General features: G+C 41.3%; 1 protein-coding gene and 1 pseudogene across 2 annotated transcripts in view; both read right to left on the bottom strand.

The window, feature by feature from the left end:
• The window catches only part of NRG3 (neuregulin 3), a 1,280,962-nt gene that overhangs the window by 1,168,431 nt on the left and 93,343 nt on the right, over nucleotides 1-19,188 (bottom strand). The gene's annotated exons all lie outside the window — the stretch shown is intronic.
• Nucleotides 6,978-16,163, bottom strand: LOC143930027 (large ribosomal subunit protein eL31 pseudogene; annotated as a pseudogene).

Raw genomic sequence — 19,188 nt, forward strand, 5'->3', positions numbered from 1 at the left:
ACCATGGTCGATCAAAGAAGTTGAGTGTACAAGCGCAGTGTCATATCCAGAGGTTGTCTTTGGGAAATAGACATACGAGTGCTGCCAGCATTGCTGCAGAGGTTGAAGGGGTGGGGGGTCAGCCTGTCAGACTCTCTAGCCTTCAGAGGCAGCGCCCTTCTGCACAGCCTACCTCTGGCCTAAAGTTTGGGGTTCTCCTGACACCCCTGACAAGAGCTGGCTTGACTCCTGGAACTGAGACCTCTGTCTCCTGGCTTCTGGCTGGGCCCTCTGACCCCTCGTTGAGAGCTTCTGTCTAACACACTGGGAGCGGTCTGCAAACTGGGAGCCCTTAGCTATCCTCAGACCTGAGTGTATAATGCCCCCTCACACCTGTGCACTCAGCCAGGCTTCAGGTGTCCAGCACAACCCGGATATAAGATTGACTGAATCCAGAACCACATAATTCAGAGAAAGCCAAACACAGCATTTTTTTTTTTTTTTTTTGACGTTCTCTTTAAGAGTTACATGACTGTTGTGTAATGTGTTCAAGGAAAAGCTTTTAATGGTCCCACACATTTTTCTTGACTTGCTTAAATTTTTTCTAATGAATTTTTGCAGTGTAGACAAACTGTCTTTCTGTAAGAAAAAACATTTGTGAGCATGTAATACAATTTTCTGTGTAAGCCACCAATGTCATCTGCTAATGTATATCATTGATTGGCATGTAATATAAGAAGAAATGCATATGATACTTCCGTCTCCTATTGTTATTCTTTTTTCTCTTTGTAAATGCATGCATCTGACAGTAATGATTTTTCAAGCTTGTCAGTACTGCAATAGCGCTTTATTTTAAAAAAACAAAATCTGCATTTTAAGACAGAGTGAATAACCTCCTACACAACCCTGCATGTGATAGGTGTAAAAGCAAAATGCTAAATAAAAAAAACTTGATATATATATATATATATATATATATATATATATATATATATATATATATATATATATATATATATATAAATACTTTTCGTTGAATAGCTGTAATTCTATTCATTCCATCTCATGCTTCATAAACTGAAGCCCCATGACCTAGTCAGGAAGATGATACCACTTCTCAGAGTCTGTAGATCTGCATCTTCCTGTGTCTTTTCTCTTCCTCCAGTCTGATCATTGATCTATAAATAAATATAATCGCACTGGCGATCCTTCTTGTGCTCTCCTTTTAATACAAGTCTGCTTAAATTTCTCCCATTCCAACTGCTCCAAAAATGATAGAATGACAGGACTGTGTAATGTAATAGGAACATTGACTCTACTAACCTCATCCTGATTTTTGATGGGAAGTTAACTTTGAAACCCTAAATCCATAACTGCATGACATTTACGCTGCTAAAGTTCTGGTTATGATAAAAAATAGCCATTGTAATTGTTTTGGAAAGTACTGTTTCCTCATTTTTATGCATTACTCTTCTTAGATCTGACCTTCTATAGCCATCAGTAATGGCTGCATGTCCCTTTCTCAGTTCCTGATGGTTACAGCAGTTGGCCATGATCACATAATGTGTGTTGAAATTTGCTACCTTAATGCTGGGCTCACCCTATTGTGAATTGGATGTGGATTTTCCCGCATCCAATTTCGCAATAGCAGGAGATTTTGACCGGATCTCTATGGAGCCAATTCAAATATCTCCGCTGTGGCTCTGGTGCAAATTTGCACAGCAGCCCTGTGTGTCTTTTGGTCCATGGCAGGTCCAAATTCAGCCAAAAATTTGGGCTGAAATCAGACCTGAAATGGTGAATTGAGATGCACCGGACCCTTGCTGTGAGCCGCATGTGAAGATAGTGTGACCCCAGCCTAATGCCCTGTACACACGATCGGACTTTCCGCCGGACTTTGCAACGGTGGTCCGCCGGACTATCCGAACGAGCGGACTTGCACACACACAAACTGAGTTTCTGGTGGACTAGGTCCGACGGACTTCCCGTCGGACTTTTGGCGGAGGTCCGATGGACTTTCAAAATAACGGACTTGCCCACACACAGACTAAAGTCCGTTCATTTTGAACGTGACTCCAGGTATGACTGGACTAGAGAAGGAAGTCAATCTCGTCGCTTTCATCGGCGGGCAAGATTGACACCTTGCAAGCCCCGTCGCCTGGTATGGATTTTAAGGGTAACCTCTGACGCCGAAAAAACGGCGTGGGGGTCCCCCCAAAATCCATACCAGACCCTTATCCAAGTACCCTGTAGCAGAGAACCAGCATGATAGGATCGCGCTGGAAGCTCTCTTGCTGGCAGGTGCTGTAGTTGCCATTGCAACGTAGTTGGTCCGTCGGACCAGCATACAGACGAGCAGACTTCCCGACAGGAACTGGGTCCGGTGGACTTTCGGCGGAAAAAATTTAAAACATGTTTTAATTCTAGGTCCGCCGAACTGCGTGGGTTTCCTCCGGGTACTCCGGTTTCCTCCCCCACTTCAAAGACATGCAGGTAGATTACTTGTCTTCTGTCCAAAATTGACCCTAGTATATGAATGGGGACCTTGAATTGTGGGCTTCTTAAGGTTAGGGACTGATGTGAATGTACAGGGATAGGGACAATTGTAGACACTCACTCAGGTTGAGCTAGATGGACTGGTGTCTTTATTCAACCTTACTAACTATGTAACAGTTTGCTTTTTACTGGTCGCTGGTATCCCACAAGGGAGAAGATGGTCAAAAGTAGATGTTATATCCCAACATGTTTTGCCAGCATTGGCTTCCTCATGGGGATTATTTGGGACCATTAGTATTAACAGAGCTCTAGCACTAATGAAATACAAAAAAGCTTTTGTCAAATATTAAATATAAAGAAAATACCAAGTATACATCAATATAAAGATACACATATATATTTTTTATATATAACATCTGTCATGGCTTCAAAGATATATACCCACCTCCACCAATCCTAGTCAAAGAGCACAGACCGGGAGAGCCCCACCAACCCAACCAAGCAAAAGTGGGGAGAGGCTGTGCACAACCACAGGAGGTATAAAAGGATCAAGCTATAAATACAAAAAAGAGGGGGAAAATGTTTTTGAACATTTATATTGGACATGAATCATTGTCCAATAGAAAGAGCCACATGGCCTCAACTTTTACTTACTATGCTCAGTAATATATGAAGGATAATGCAGGGGTGCCTAGAGAGGTGTTGTAGTGATGAGGTCATTATTGTACTGAAATGGCTTAGATAGATACTCTAAACAGAACATAAAACAAAGGGATGAGCCCAAATTCTAAATATTCAGCACTATATATAACTGAATGATATTATAGCGAGAAAGAGATGGATGTCTGGAGTTATTTGTGTAAAAGGAGGGCTAATTATCAGCTATTTTATAATAAGAAACAAATAAATATATAGTATTATGCTAGTAATAAGCAAGGCAATCAGCCCTAAGGAGGGAAAGAGACGAGTGCAAATAAAATTAAAGGGTAATATATATATATGGCCAGCAAGGGTAAATAATTGGGAATAGAGGAAAATGTAAACAACTGGTATTATTGATAGAGTCACCCTATAAAAGGAAATGCTATAACAACATCTTCCTGACAAGGTTACAAGATAGGGATAAAACTTTTTTTGCAGAAGAGAGTTTAACCCCCCTAGCGGTAATCCCGAGTCTGGCTCGGGGTAGGAATATACTGATAGGAGCGGTAACCCCGAGCCAGACTCGGGATGGCTTCGCTCGATGCAGGGGAGGACACAGGGAGAGTTACTCACCTTGTCCCCTGGATCCAGCGATGTCCGCCGCGCTGTGTGATCGAGCCGTCCTCCGCTCGATTCACAGTGCCGAATGCCGCCAAGCTCCGTTCCCTGCGGCGTTACGGCGCACGGGAGCGGAGAACGGCAGCAAATTCAAAAAAGTAAAAACACACAAAACACACACAGCACTGTAATCTTACAGATTACAGTGCTGTATTAAAAAATACACAGCCCCTTTGTCCCTAGTGGTCTGTGCAATGCCCTGCATGCACTTTTATATTATAAATACTGTTTTTTACTGCCTGGAATTTGGAGATTGTCCATAGCAACCAAAAAGTGTAAATTTTTCAGTGTTTTTGGATTTGATTACATTATTGAATAATTTTTATTATTCTTTATTATATTATAAACTTTATCATACCCGGGATGTCTGCTAGACTCTGGTTTGAACAGATTTAAGAGCGTTATTCCTAAGAATTACAGGACTACAAAATAAAAGCCAGATTTCCGTGCAAAATAATTGTACCGCTTTCAGCACCTAATTCCAGACTGAATCATAACGCCAGGGAGGTTAATAAGACACGTGGCCACTCATTAACATTAGAAGAAAATAGGTGTATCTTAAACTACGTAGAGAGTTATTTTCTGTAAGAGCGGCACTGATGTGGAATTCCCTTCCACAGGTGGTGGTTTCAGCAGGGAGCTTCAATAGTTTAAAAAAAAACTATTAGATAAGCACATAAACAACCACAACATACAGGGATATACAATGTAATACAGTCATATAATCACACACATAGGTTGGACTTGATGGACTTGTGTCTTTTTTCAACCTCACCAACTATGTAACTATGTAAGTTATTCTTTTGATAAAAGCTTTTCAAAAGATTAAAATTACTTTTGAACTTATCTCATGTCATGTTTAAGATATTAATATATCAGTGATTAGGCTTAAAGCTACTTTAATAAATATATACATTTCCAATAACTATACTATCTAACTATGTTACTTATAGGATCATTCACACTATTTGAACTGCATTTACAGCCTTAAAAAAGTGGACTTTGTTCTAAGAAAGGAGGGGAATGAAAATCTGCTTATTCAAGATTATCCGTAATGTATACCATTCACTTGCCGACCACCCCATAGCAGATTTACTGCTTCAGGGCAGCCATTCTGTAGTAGTTCTGTATCAAGTATAAGTATATATAATAATATATTATATAATTATAATATTAATATATATATATATATATATATATATATATATATATACACATATGAGTCTGCACTACCAGACAGGGGGCGTGGGCGCACGTGCCACTGTAATTTGTCATTGCCCATGAAAGGGAATAAAATCCATCACATCCCTAAGTAAAAATAGCACACATAGTACACACAAACACTGGTTAGGCACACATTTAACCCTTTGATCGCCACATGGTTCCCACAGTGCCAAAATTTTCAGTTCGTGTCCGATTGCCTGATGCAATATCCCAGTCCTGGTATAAGTCACTGATCGTCCCAATTAGTAGTACAGGCATACCCCACTTTTAAGTACACAATGGGGTTTATTTACTAAAGCTGGAAAGTGCAAAATCAGGCTCACTCCTGCATAGAAACCAATGAGCTTCCAGGTTTTATTATCAAAGCTTAATTGAACAAGCCGAGGTTAGAAGCTGATTGGTTTCTATGCAGAAGTGAGCCTGATTTTGCACTTTCCAGCTTTAGTAAATAAACCCCATTGTGTACTTAAAAGCGGGGTATGCCTGTATAATAAATAAATAAAAATTCCAGTATATATCCCATAGTTTGTAGATACTACAGCATGTGCGCAAATAAATCCACATTGGCCTACATTTATTAGATTTTTTAACATTTTTTTTACTGGATTTTTATCATAGCAGAATGTAAAAAATATTGTGTTTTTTTCAATTCTCTGTCTTTTTTTCTTTATGGCGCAAAAGAAAAAAAATGCAGAGGTGATTAAATACCACCAAAAGAAAGCTCTATTTGCGGGAAAAAAATGATATACATTTTATTTGGGTACAGCGTTGCATGACCGTGCAAATGTCAGTTAAAATAATGTAGTGCTGTATCACAAAAAAATGGCCTGGTCATGAAAGTGGGGTAAATCTTACGGAGGACAGGTAGGTATACAATAATGATGTTGAAAATTATTATTTCATATTTTTAACAAAAGTCTGTGTGTAAGAAGCTTATGTTAAAAAAAAAAGAAAAAAAGAAAAGAAAAGAAATATCTGAATATTTTTGTATATTTTTTTTAAATGCGTACCACAAATATCCCTTATTTTTGTTCTATAAAAGGTTTGTGAAACAATCATCACAACAATCATATCATTGCATTCAGAACTGGCACACAGCATATTTATAACATTCTTAAAGCTTAACAAATTATTGTTTACGCTACAATGTTTTCGGCATCTATTATTTTGCATAATTTGGGCTGCAAAAATTGCCAACCTTCGCTACCATCCAAAGTCACCCTTTAATTTCCGCTTTCAAAGTTGGCAGCGCACCAAGGCTCCTATGTAAGAAGCCAGAAACTATTCAGTCAGCAAACAGCAGGGATAAAATCAAGAAAAGGAGAAAAAAAGGAACTTTTGTGTGTATAATTTCCAGAACAAGCTTAGACAAGGTAATTAGACTGCCCGTATTACATTTATAAAAGCCCCCATAGAGAGATGAATGTGTGGTGACCAATGATCATACAGTATACTATGAAATAGTAATGCTATGGAGGTGACCTACAGTTTCTAAGATCTCTTAGAACACATAAGGTTTGATTTACTAAAAGCAGATCAACTGTTCATTTTGCAAGGGAAGTTATACTTTGAAAGGGAATTGTTCCCAGAGCTTAGAGAATGATTGATCTCTGTTGACTTCCATCATCCAACCATGTGCAAGCCAAAATGTTTTTTTTTTGTAAATTCCTTGCACCTGATTGGGTAATTTTTTGCAAAGTGAAACTTCACCACATTCACGAAGCTCCCATTACAAATTGGACACTGTAGGGTTGGTTTGCTAAAACCGGAGAGTGCAAAATCTGGTGCAGCTCTGAAAAGAATCACGATCTACTGATGAAGCCCAATCAGAGGGTGACACGCGTATAGAGGGGAGGAGCCAAGCCCATGACGTCCACGACTGGACATATATTCTTATGCTGTTTTTATCCTTGCATCTTGTAAGTGTACCTAATTTGGGGGCTGTTTTTTTATTTTTATTTTTTTATTTCAACAATGAAGAATAAGTTTAGTTTTCATCAATGTTTACTGTCTGTAGTCCTTTGTATGTAGTAACCGGCACATATGTTACTAGCGTGTACAGTTTGTTGGGGGAGTCTTCATCTTCTTTACGCTTCCTGGACAAACGCACACGAATACGGTATAGAACATTCCTGGTTCCTTTGGCCCACACAGCTTTGTTCAGCCTGGTGTCAATACGCACATCAGGAGTACGCATTTCTTTCACTGCAAATTTGCGGATTTCCAATGCCATGGATCCGCTTGTGAATATTGATGGTGTATTCCCTAGTAACTACCTCATTGATGGCAGAGCGGCCCTTTTTCTTCTCCCCTCCCTTCTTTGCTCTTCTAGGGACAATGACGGAAAGCTTTGGGGCTGTTTTTAACCGCTTCAGCCCCGGAAGATTTTCCCCACTTCCTGACTAGAGCACTTTTTGGGATTCGGCACTGCGACATTTTAACTGACAATTGAAGCGGTTGTGCGATGTGGCACCCAAACAAAATTGACGTCCTTATTTTCCCTCAAATAGAGCTTTCTTTTGGTGGTATTTGATCACCTCTGCGTTTTTTATTTTTTTGCGCTATAAACAAAAAACAAGCGACATTTTGAATAAAACACAATATTTTTTACTTTTTGTTGTAATAAATATCCCCAAAAATATATAAAAAAATATTTTTTTTCCTCAGTTTATGCCGATATGTATTCTTCTATATATTTTTGGTAAAAAAAAAAACGCAATAAGTGTATATTGATTGGTTTTCACAAAAGTTATAGCGTTTACAAAATAGAGGATAGATTTATGGCATTTTTATTATACATTTTTTTTGACTAGTAATGGTGGCGATCTGCGACATTATGGCGGACACATCGGATAATTTTTTGGGACTACTGCCATTTATACAGTGATCAGTGCTATAAAAATACACTGATTATTGTAGGGGTTAACCACTAGGGGGCGATCAATGAGTTAATTGTGTTCCCTCTCTGTGTTCTAACAGGAGGGGGGAGGGGACTGTCTAGGGGAGATGACAGATCGCTGTTCATACTCTGTAAGAACAGACAATCAGTCTCTTCTCTCCTCAGAGAACCGGAAACACACAGATTCTGGTTCTCGGTGTATCAGCAGTGATCTCAGGAGCCCGGCGGTGATCGGAACCGCCAGGCACTCGCATTGGCTCCGGGGGCGAGTGGCGCGTGTGGCCCTATTGGCCACAGGGTGAAACGATGTTACATAACGTCGTCTCGCCCAGCCATGCCATTCTGCTGCAGTAAAACTGCGGTGGCTGGTCGGCAAGTGGTTAATAAAGTAACAAGCAGAGACCACTATGGAGTTTATGTTTGTTATTACATCTGAACGATTGATTTGAGAGAGAAGCTGAGCTGAGCTGCAAGCGGTGAGGAAAGGAGAAACTGCCTTGATTTATTCTCTGTGAAGCTGTCAGTGTGAGCACACTGCTTGTAGAGCATAGTAGGATCAGCTTGTGTGGTGTGGAGGATAGAGATTGCGGAGGGGAGGAAAGGAGTGACCATTATATGAGTTTTTTTACTAAACCAATAGACTCATGCATTGCATTGAGTCCATTGCTGCCACCCCCTATTCAGGCACCCGACCCCTTTTTTGGCACAGGATGTCTGAATTACAGCATCGGGGGGGGGGGGGGGGGGCTTTGAAGCACCTGATTAGAGCCATAGCCTCTAATAGGCATCAAAAAAGGTGCTCACAGGTCACTCAGCTGTGTTAGAAATGCCAATAAATATTTGCTTTTCTAACACTAAGCCGCCTCTCCGCCAATCAGGTGCTTGGATCTGTTACCCATAACCTGTTAGCTGAAATTACAGGTGCTGTGATTGGACGCCAGAAGTCATAGCAGAGGACAGGAAGAGAAGACGGGAGAAGACATTGAGGAGCTGTCCAGCAGCATTTGATATGGCACAGTGGCTGCATTTGATGGGGCACAGTGGGAACATTTGATGGGGACAGTGGTGGCAAGTGATGGGCACAGTGCTGGCAATTGATGGGTACAGTGGCTGCATTTTATGGGGCACAGTGGCTGCGTTTGAAGGCACAGTGGTGAAAATTAATGGGCATAGTAGCTGTGTTTGGTGGCACAGTGGCTGCTTTTGATGGCGCAGTGGCTGCATTTGATGGGCACAGTGGCGGAAATTGATGGGCACAGTGGCTGCATTTTATGGGGCACAGTGGCTGTATTTGATGGCACGGTGGCTGTGTTTGTTGGCACAGTGGGGGCAATTGATGGGCACAGTGGCTGCGTTTATTGGCACAGTGGTGGCAATTGATGGTACAGTGAGGCTGCAGGCAATTGATGGGCACATTGGCTGCATTTTATGGGGCACAGTGGCTGCATTTGATGGCACAGTGGTGGCATTTTATGGGCACAGTGGCTGAGTTTGATGGCACAGTGGCTGTTTTTTTTTTTTTTTCAAAATTTTTTTATTGAAAAGGATGGTACATGACAAAGAATATACCGTAGTAAGGACAAATACATTTTTGAAGAAGAAGTGTAAGTCGTATACAAGCAGTTACATGGCATGAAATGTATTGTGAACACAGTACTCTTTGCAGGAAATGGAAGCCAAACCATTCTCCCTCAAAAGAAGGAGAGGGGGGTGGCCTCAACTGGATGGATCTGAGAATAGTATGGCACCTTGGTATCTAGTGGCTGCTTTGATGGCGCAGTGGCTGCATTTGATGGGCAAAGTGGCGGAAATTGATGGGCACAGTGGTTGCATTTTATGGGGCGCAGTGGCTGTATTTGATGGCACAGTGGCTGTGCTTTATGGCACAGTGGGGGTAATTGATGGACACAGTGGCTGCATTTATTGACACAGTGGCGGCAATTGATGGTACAGTGAGGCTGCAGGTAAGTGCAGATGGTGGGTCAGCTGGCAGTATTTGATATGGCACAGTGGCTGCATCTGATGGGGCACAATGGGAGCAATTGGTGGGCACAGTGGTGGCAATTGATGGGCACAGTGGCTGCATTTTATGGGGCACAGTGGCTGCGTTTGATGGCACAGTAGTGGCAAATAATGGGCACAGTGGCTGTGTTTGATGGGCACAGTGGCTGCATTTGATGGGCACAGTGGCTGCATTTTATTGGGCACAGTGACTGTATTTGATGGCACAGCAGCTGTGTTTGATGGCACAGTGGTGGCAATTGATGGGCACAGTGGCTGCATTTGATGGCACAGTGGCGGCAATTGATGGTACAGTGAAGCTGCAAATGATGTTTTTTTTTCTGAATTTTTCAGTATGTTTGTGCCCCCCAAAAATTTTGAGCACCACCCGCCACTGCGTAAAGCCAACACTTTTTTGTTTTAATTTTGGATGGAATAGAGAAGGGTTAGAATGCCTGTCAGTTTACCATATCTGTCTGTGTGCTGTGGAGGAGATCTTCCTTTATTTCCAGTCCTGGAGACATAAGAAATGTGAAAGCAAGGCAGTAAGTCTCCAGGACAAATAGAAGGTGATTCTCTCTAGAGGGGTCACAGACAGCAGTAAAAACCTGACAGAGGCTCTAACCTTTCATCATATTGTCCAAAACAAAAATTTCAGTTATATATTTACTTTACATTTGCATCTGAATGTTGAATGTTTGAATGAAATCACTTTCTGTGTTTATTAAAACAAATCATTAAATGTACTTTTACACAGAGGTGGCCAATATTTGAACCTGTCTTGATATCAGCTGTTTGTAATCCCAGACACATCAGACCTCACACAGGGAGAGGAAAGGGCAGCGTTCTGAGACAATTTATTGCTTTTCATAGTGCTGTCAGTCATCAGTATGAAGATCGTTTGCAGGAGAAAAGGGCAAAATAATGACCTCATCAGTTTTCCGCTCCAGTCACACACCGGGAGCAGATTGGTGACCAATTTGTATTGCTTAAATGCCATTGCAAAAAGTGAGGTCACTGACCTGGCTATCCTGTTCGGCAGTGATGTCTTAAAAGTAAGAATGGCTGAATACTTTTACAAATCGTTTGGCCGGATAAGGAAATATTATAAAGGTATTCTTTCAAATTGGATTATGCGTACTTACCAGCCTGAATTCTAGACACTAACATTTTTCACTGTATCATCTGTACTTGTAATGCCCCGTACACACGGTCGGATTTTCTGACGGAAAATGTGCTATTGGATCATGTTATCGGAAAATCGGATTGTGTTTGGACTCCATCTGACTTTTTCCATCTGAATTTCAGACACACGTTTGAGAGCTAAACCTAAAATTTTCCGACAACAAAATCCAATAGTTTAAATTCCGATCCTGTATAGACAATTCCGAGGGACAAAGTGCCACGTCTATGTTATAATTATATATTATATAATTGTGAAGTGGAAGGAAAATGGTAAATGGTTTTCCAATTTTTTTTACAAATAAATATGTAAAGGGGGCTGAATGCATTTGTATTCAGCCCCCTTTACTGTGACACCCCTAACTAAAATCTAGGGCAACCAATTGCCTTCAGAAGTCAACAAATTAGTAAATAGAGTCCACCTGTGTGTCATTTCATCTCAGTATAAATACAGCTGTTCGGTGAAGCCCTATAGAGGTTTGATAGAGAACCTCAGTGAACAAACAGCATCATGGAGAACAAAGAAAACACCAGACAGGTCAGGGATAAAGTGGAGAAGTTTATAGCAGGGTTAGGTTATAAAAAAATATCCCAAGCTTTGAACATCTCACGAGAACTGTTCAATCCATCATCCGAAAATGGAAATAGTATGGCACAACTGCAAACCTACCAAGACATGGCTGTCCACCTAAAATGGCAGGCCAGGCAAGAAGAGCATTAATCAGAGAAGCAGACAAGAGGTCCATGATAACTCTGGAGGAGCTGCAGAGATCCACGGCTCAACTGGGAGAGTCTGTCCACAGGACAACTATTAGTTGTGCACTAAACAAATCTGGCCTTTATGGAAGAGTGGCAAGAAGAAAGCCATTGTTGAAAGAAAGCCTTAAAAAGTACTGTTTGCAGTTTGTGATAGGCCATGTGGGGAACACAGCAAACATGTGGAAGAAAGTTCTCTGCTCAGATGAGACCAAAATTTAACTTTATGGCCTAAAAGCAAAACGCTATGTGTGGCGGAAAACTAAAACACTGCACATTACCCTGAACACACCATCCCCACCATGAAACATGGTGGTGGTGGCATCATTTTGTGGGGTTGCTTTTCTTCAGCAGGGACAGGGAAGCTGGTTAGAGTTAATGGGAAGATGGATGGAGCCAAATACAGGGAAATCTTAGAAGAAAACCTGTTAGGCCGCGTACACACGCGGGGACTGTTCGCCCAACTTTGTCCGTCAAACAGTTTCGGCAAACAGTCCGCTCAAAATTAGCATGGACGGACATGGCCACACACGACGAACTAACAGTTTGCTGAAACCGTGCGCGATGACGTGAACGGCACGTACGACGGGACGAAAAATACGACGTCCTATACACTGCATTATAACTTTCGGCGTGTTAAGCCTTTCTGAGCATGCGCGGAACTTAGTTTGTCGAACAAGCCTACACACGGGCGGACTGTTCGCTCAAACAAGGTTTCAGCGGACAGTTTTACGGAATTTCCGAAAAACCTTGTTCGTCAAACTGTCCGCTGAAACTGTCCGCTGAAAGCCCACACACGAGCGGACTGTCCGCCCAAACACTGTTAAGCGGACAAAGTTGGGCGAACAGTCCGCCCGTGTGTACGCGGCCTTAGAGTCTGCAAATGACGGGAGACTACGACAGAGGTTCACCTTCCAGCAGTAGAGCAACCCCAAACATACAGCCAGAGCTACAATGTAATGGTTTAAATCAAAGCATATTCATGTGTCAGAATGGCCCAGTCAAAGTCCAGACCTAAACCCAATTGAGAATCTGTGGCAAGACTTGAAAATTGCTTTTCGCCGGGGCGCCCTCCATTCAATCTGACAAAGCTTGAGCTATTTTACAAAGAAGAATGGGAAAAAATGTTATGCCGCGTACACACGACCAGACTTATGTCCGACAGACTTTCGAAGGAGTTCTGACGGAGTTCCGGCAGAGTTCTGACGGACTTTCCGAATGAGCGGACTTGGCCACACACAATCACACCAAACTCCGACGGATTCGAATGTGATGACGTACGACTCGACTCGAATAAGGAAGTTCATAGCCAGTAGCCAATAGCTGCACTAGCGTCGGTTTTAGTCCGTCGGAATAGCATACACACGAGCGAATTTCTCGGTAGGAACTGGGTCCGGCAGAGTTCTTGCGGAAAAATTTGAAGCATGTTCCATTTCTAAAGTCTGTCAGACTTTTGCGAATCAAAAGTCCGTTGCAGCCCACACACAATTGAATAGTCTGCCGGAATCATTCCGTCAGACTTTGGATGTTGAAAAGTCCAGTCGTGTGTACGGGGCTTTACTTTCTAGATGTGTAAAGCTGGTAGAGACATCCCCGAAAAGACTTGCACCTCTAATTTCAGTGAAAGGCGGTTCTACAAAGTATTGACAGAGGGAGGCTGAATACAAATGCACACCACACTTTTCACATATTTATTTGTAGCAAAATTTGAAAAAAATTATAATTTTCCTTCCACTTCACAATTATGTGCCACTTTGTGTTGATCTATCACATAAAATCCCAATAAAACACATTTACATTTTTGGTTGTAACATGACAAAATGTGGAAAATTTCAAGGAGTATAAATACTTTTTTAGGCATTTCTCTCTAACGTTTGAAATACAGGTCATGCAAAATCTTCAGTCTTAACTAAAAATATTTCTAGACTAATTTTATATGTGAGTTGGTTATATAAGCATGTATTATACTGAGTGATTAGTGAGCAATATCAGCAGAAGAGCTTATGCTGTAACTCAATATGACGTAAAGAAAGTCATGGTTTATCTTTAATATTATCTGTTTGCTTCCCTTCCTCTAGGAAGTAACAAAGGATTTAAGTTTGCCCTAATTACAGTTGTGAAAATCTCTTGTAATTGACGATGAAGAGTGATTCACCACTCACATGCACATCACATTGAAGCACATATGTAAACATTCTTGGTGGCTGTATGCTGACTCCACACATTAAAATTCACATTAACCACTTCTGCCCTGGAAGAATTTGCCCCCTTAATGACCAGGCCATTTTTTGTGGCACGGCACTGCGTCACAATTCCGTGGTAGCTCACAATTCTGTGGTCGTCCGAAGTTCTACCCGAACATAATTGATGCCCCCCCCCCCCCACACACACACACAAATAGAGCTTTCTTTTGGTGGTATTTGTTCAATTCTGCGTTTTTTATTTTTTGCACTATAAACAAAAAAAAGAACAACAATTTTGAAAAAATAAATATATATATTTTTACTTTCTGCTATAAAACATATCCAATAAAAATATGTAAAAAATCTAATTTCTTCATCAATTTAGGCCAATTTGTATTCTGCTACTGTACATATTTTTGGTAAAAAAAAAAAAAACAATTGATCGGTTTGCGCAAAAGTTATTGTGTCTGTAACGCCGGCTCTTGAATGAATGAATGAATGAATGAATACTTGTATAGCGCACAATGCGAACTGAATCACCTCTAGGCCTGAAGAGCATGCGCTATATCTTTTGAAAGTTAAGGTTACACCTGAACTGCAGTTTGGTTTGGGTACAATTGTTTCAAATTTGGACCTCAGCATCAGTCTGACTGGACTATAGGATGTTCAGCCTGGCCACAGGGGGCACTGTCTCTTCTGGCAGGCATGGAACCACAGTCTGGTTGGGTGCTTTAAGGTTATCTTCTCTCTGAGCCCGCCCAGTGGGAGTGTCATTTTTGCTGTGCTTTCTGGGAGAGGGTACTTAAGATACAGATGTCACGTGGTTCGGGGTTATGGTCCAGAAGTATGTTCTGGCTCCATGGTCCTGGTCCTCCTGACCAGCCCCCAGGAAGGCTATGGCCTGGGGTGTGGATCCACCCGACTTATTGTCTCTGGGCTGGCTAGCCCGAGGCAAGGAAACTAAAGAAGGATTCCGAGGTGGTCAGGGCCATCTCCAGTAGTTGGAGAGGCCCAGCAACTTTGTAGCTATCCAGGGGAGGACTCTTCAGAAGAAGGCCATGTACAGGTTGGCTTCTTAGCAAGAGCCTGGTGGGGCTGAAGTACCTAAGTGAATCCAGTCTCATGGGTATCGCCAAGCTGGCTGAAAGATCCAGGTATCACACACTTGTTCCTGAGTAAAGCACCTTGTTGGCTGCTACGGCTTGTGAGAGAGGGACTATCCAACTAAAGTGAACATCCAGTTGTGAATGGCTATTCTCTGGATTTAGTCAAAGCAAGCAAGTCCTTCATTGTTGACTTTGACATTAAGAGTACCTGAACTTTCTTCCTAAACCTCTGATCCTATTTTAAGAGACTGTTCATTGTCTACGTTTTTGCAAATAAAAATCCCTTTATGCAGATCTATCGTCAGTATACAGAGACTGTATAAATGACAGGGGTTAACATCAGGGGCGATCAAGGGGTTAAACGCGTTCCCTACGTGTGCTTTCTAACTGTGTGGGGGATGCTAACACTAGACGAAGAGAGAGAGAGCGGTGTTCCTGGTTAGTAGGAATGACAGATCTCTCTCTTCCTTTGTGACAGAACGACAGTCTGCATTGTTTACGTAGGCAGACCGCTCTTTTGTCATTCCCTCGAACGATCGCAGCTGCCATTGTGGCCACCAGACCCACTTATTGGCTCCTGTTATGTCCAATCACAGTGGCAGCGGGTGGCCGGCGGCTCGTGCTCTCCTCTGCTTGGGCCTTGTCAGTGCAAACCAGCACTTTCTGGTCACCACTGTGATCAGCTGTGATTGGTCACAGCTGATCACGTGATAAAAAGCCTACGTCATAGGCTCTTTACCGATATTGGAGATGTGGCATGTCAAAACAACACACCGTACCATGATCGCCGCTCTGCATGCACACAGGGGAGTGCACAAGCGGCTTATCCTGCTGGACATCATATGATGCCTAGTCAGAATAAAAGATCCCCCGCTAGGCCGTCATTCTGCTATAGGCCGGGCAGGATGTGGGTAAACTGAGAAAGGGTAAGTGAGCAAAATTTGTTTTCTGTAATCCTCTTGATACAATTACTGCAGGCTACATCTCTGCATACCTTTTATCCTGTAACACTGCCATACCCACAAATAATTTAGGCAATGTTTTGTTCTTTGAGGCTCATTAAATGGTACTTTACGCAATGTTTTCATCCCATCGCTCCTCTCTCTTTTTTTATTTATAATTGACAATTTTTGTTTGATTTTAGCCTTTTCAATACAAAGGTATAAAACACAGTTGAAGGAGGAAAGAGAGAGAGGGGGTAATAACAAACTCTGGAGATCGGCATAGGCATCCTTGATACATCAGGATTGATGCAAAGTCTAATGGCATAGTTAGTTAGAGAAGCTCTTACTGCTATCCAGCATTGTGTCCTTCTGTTTTATAAAGGTGTAACCTGTCAGACATGCCATTAGCGTGTTCTGAAATTTATAATTGTGTGGCCTGCTTTTTCAGAAAAAAAAAAAAGAGAGGAAAAGGGGGAGAGGAGAGAAGAAAAGGGAAGAAAAAAGAAGGGAAGAGATATTGGAAAGCTCCAATCAGCTGGGCTCATCTCTCCTACGAGTGCTTATGGTATAAAGAGCAGGGGGGGTCTCATGGAATCAAGGGAGATTCACCCGTTGATGCCAAGGATCCCATGTTGCCGTGTGTCGGTCTACCCGCTCAGTTAGTCTAGCCGACATGGACTCCATAACCTCCACGTCTTTGATTCTGGCATAAAGATCAGATAGTATTGGAGGCTTTCGGTGTTTCCATTGAAGGGCCACTAGACATCTAGCCACCATTAATATATCCCATTGCTCCTCTTATTTGCCCTCATCTTAAGAAGTTTTGTAGATCTCTCCTTGGTTTTTAGGGCCTGGCAGTAATGTGTGGAACATTTCAGCATGCATGTGGGATTTCTGCACATGCTTGCACGCACTGCTGTTTTTCATACCTCATAGATTCCTGCACTGCACGCATGAGTGGGAATCCTTTGTGCAAAAAGTTTTAGGTGATCCTTTTTAAGGAATGGGCTGACACGCTAATGCAAAGCGTGTAAATGCACAAAAAAGCATGTTAACCCTTGAATAGAATACATTTACCTTTAGGACCCATTCACATTAATCGGACAACTGCCATACTGCAGTGGGCTTATTGTGTGGCAGCTGATTGTGTGGCAGCTGTCCACTGCAGCTTCAGTGAGCCATAGGGGGGGGGGGGGGGGCGTGTGGTGCGTGATTCACCATATCAATCAGCTCCTTTTCTTCTTGTACAAAGTTTATTCAAAATGCACAAAACACCAATCCCTGCACTAGTGTGAATTTACACTTATTCATGATAGTTGACAATTTAGGATCTCTGTCTCATAAATCCAGAGTCTGTTCCTGTTCACTTTGAAATTTTGAGTATTCCCATCCGAGTCCAGGCTTCCAATGCCTCTAGTACCTTCCAATCAGTCACTCGTATAACCTAGGTAGATAAATTGTGAATGACTAATGACAGGCTACAAGGTTAATGCCTCTTATACTTTCTCTCTTGTGTGGTCATACTGCCTTTTAAATAAATAATATAATGCACACACATCTATCTATCTATCTATAGCTATATCTATATATCTATATATTAGATATATCTAGATATACAGGGGGTTCCCAAGTTACGAACCTCCGACTTGCGACCAACTCCTACTTATGAACAGCAGGTGGTGCCGGTGAGCACATCGGAAAACAGCGGAAAACATCAGAAAACGATGTTGGAAAACAGTGAAAAACAGCAGAAAACATCGGAAAAGCCGTTCTGCGCATGCATGTCCGAATTACGAACAAACCTGACTGAGATAGATAGATAGATAGAAACAAACAGGCAGTCCCTAACCCGTTTGCAACTCGGGCACCCCCTGTATATCTATCTATCTATCTGTATGCATATATACAGTATATATACAGTATATATATATATATATATATATATATATATATATATATATATATATATATATATATATATATATATATATATATATATATGACAGATATATCTATATATAGATATATATTGATAGGTATATCTATATATAGATATACAGACATACAGTATTATTAATAGCATGGTTGATTTCCATGGAATATAGCAATGTGAAAGCCCCTGTAGAAGGCTGAATTCACTGGCATATATTTAGAGCCAAGGAAAAGACGTCCGATTAGATTAAGTAACAAAATACCTAATAATATTGATATGTTGGTCTGTTAGAAAACTGCTGCAACCAAAAGCACAAGGCAATTTATTCTTTCTTGGACCTGTAGAGTTTTGAATATCATGTATTATTTTTATACAATAAAACCATTGAGCAAAATATTCAGTGTAATGCAATTTTAAATGGAAATAACTCAAAGTAGGGGGAAAAAAGCTAGGACTGCTATAGACAGACACAATGAAGTTTTTAAGTGCACCTGCTTTATATTGTTAGAGAGACTGGTAATGCAAATTTATCTCAAACCGTGGTAAAAGGGGAAAAAAAATAACATTATTTTAACAGAATCTGAATACTTAGTCCTATTTTCTTGTCTAAGGATTTTGTCCAAGAGAAAAGTCTATAAAAGATATTATTTGCCGCTCAAAGGCAAGGCGAATGTCCAATAGTCAGAAAAGATATGGCTCATATTAATAAATATTTGTTGCACACCCATTACCATGAATAGATTAATAACCACCATTAAAGAAAACTCATTAATCTGACTTAATTAATATGAAGCAAAGACCCAATATGTCTATATGCTGCTCAATAAAAACAAGAGAAGCTCGTGATTTTGAGCTTTGCAACAAATGAGCCATTTCTTCTCTCCTTAACTCTGATAACGAGAGCCCCAGGCAGGCGGAGGTGCGCTTGTCACACAGAGATATTTAGTAAGTGTGTGCAGAAGAGTGAAGGCTCAGCGTTATTGTGTGTGTACTGCTGTCCCCATTGGGCAAGTATAGCAATGGGTTTTGGTGCTGGCACAAGTCATGGAAGGATAGGCAGGTATCTGTCTGCTTGTCATTTTCAAGGATAAATCTTCCTTTCCTCCAGCTCGTCCTAAACCATAACTTCCAGTCTGATTTCCTTTATCTGTAGTTGGAGCAATGA

The sequence above is a fragment of the Lithobates pipiens genome, unplaced genomic scaffold, assembly GCF_037356315.1.
Source record: "Lithobates pipiens isolate NorthernLeopardFrog02 unplaced genomic scaffold, aLitPip1_a1.2 Scaffold_25, whole genome shotgun sequence".
NCBI classification, from domain to species: Eukaryota; Metazoa; Chordata; class Amphibia; order Anura; family Ranidae; genus Lithobates; species Lithobates pipiens.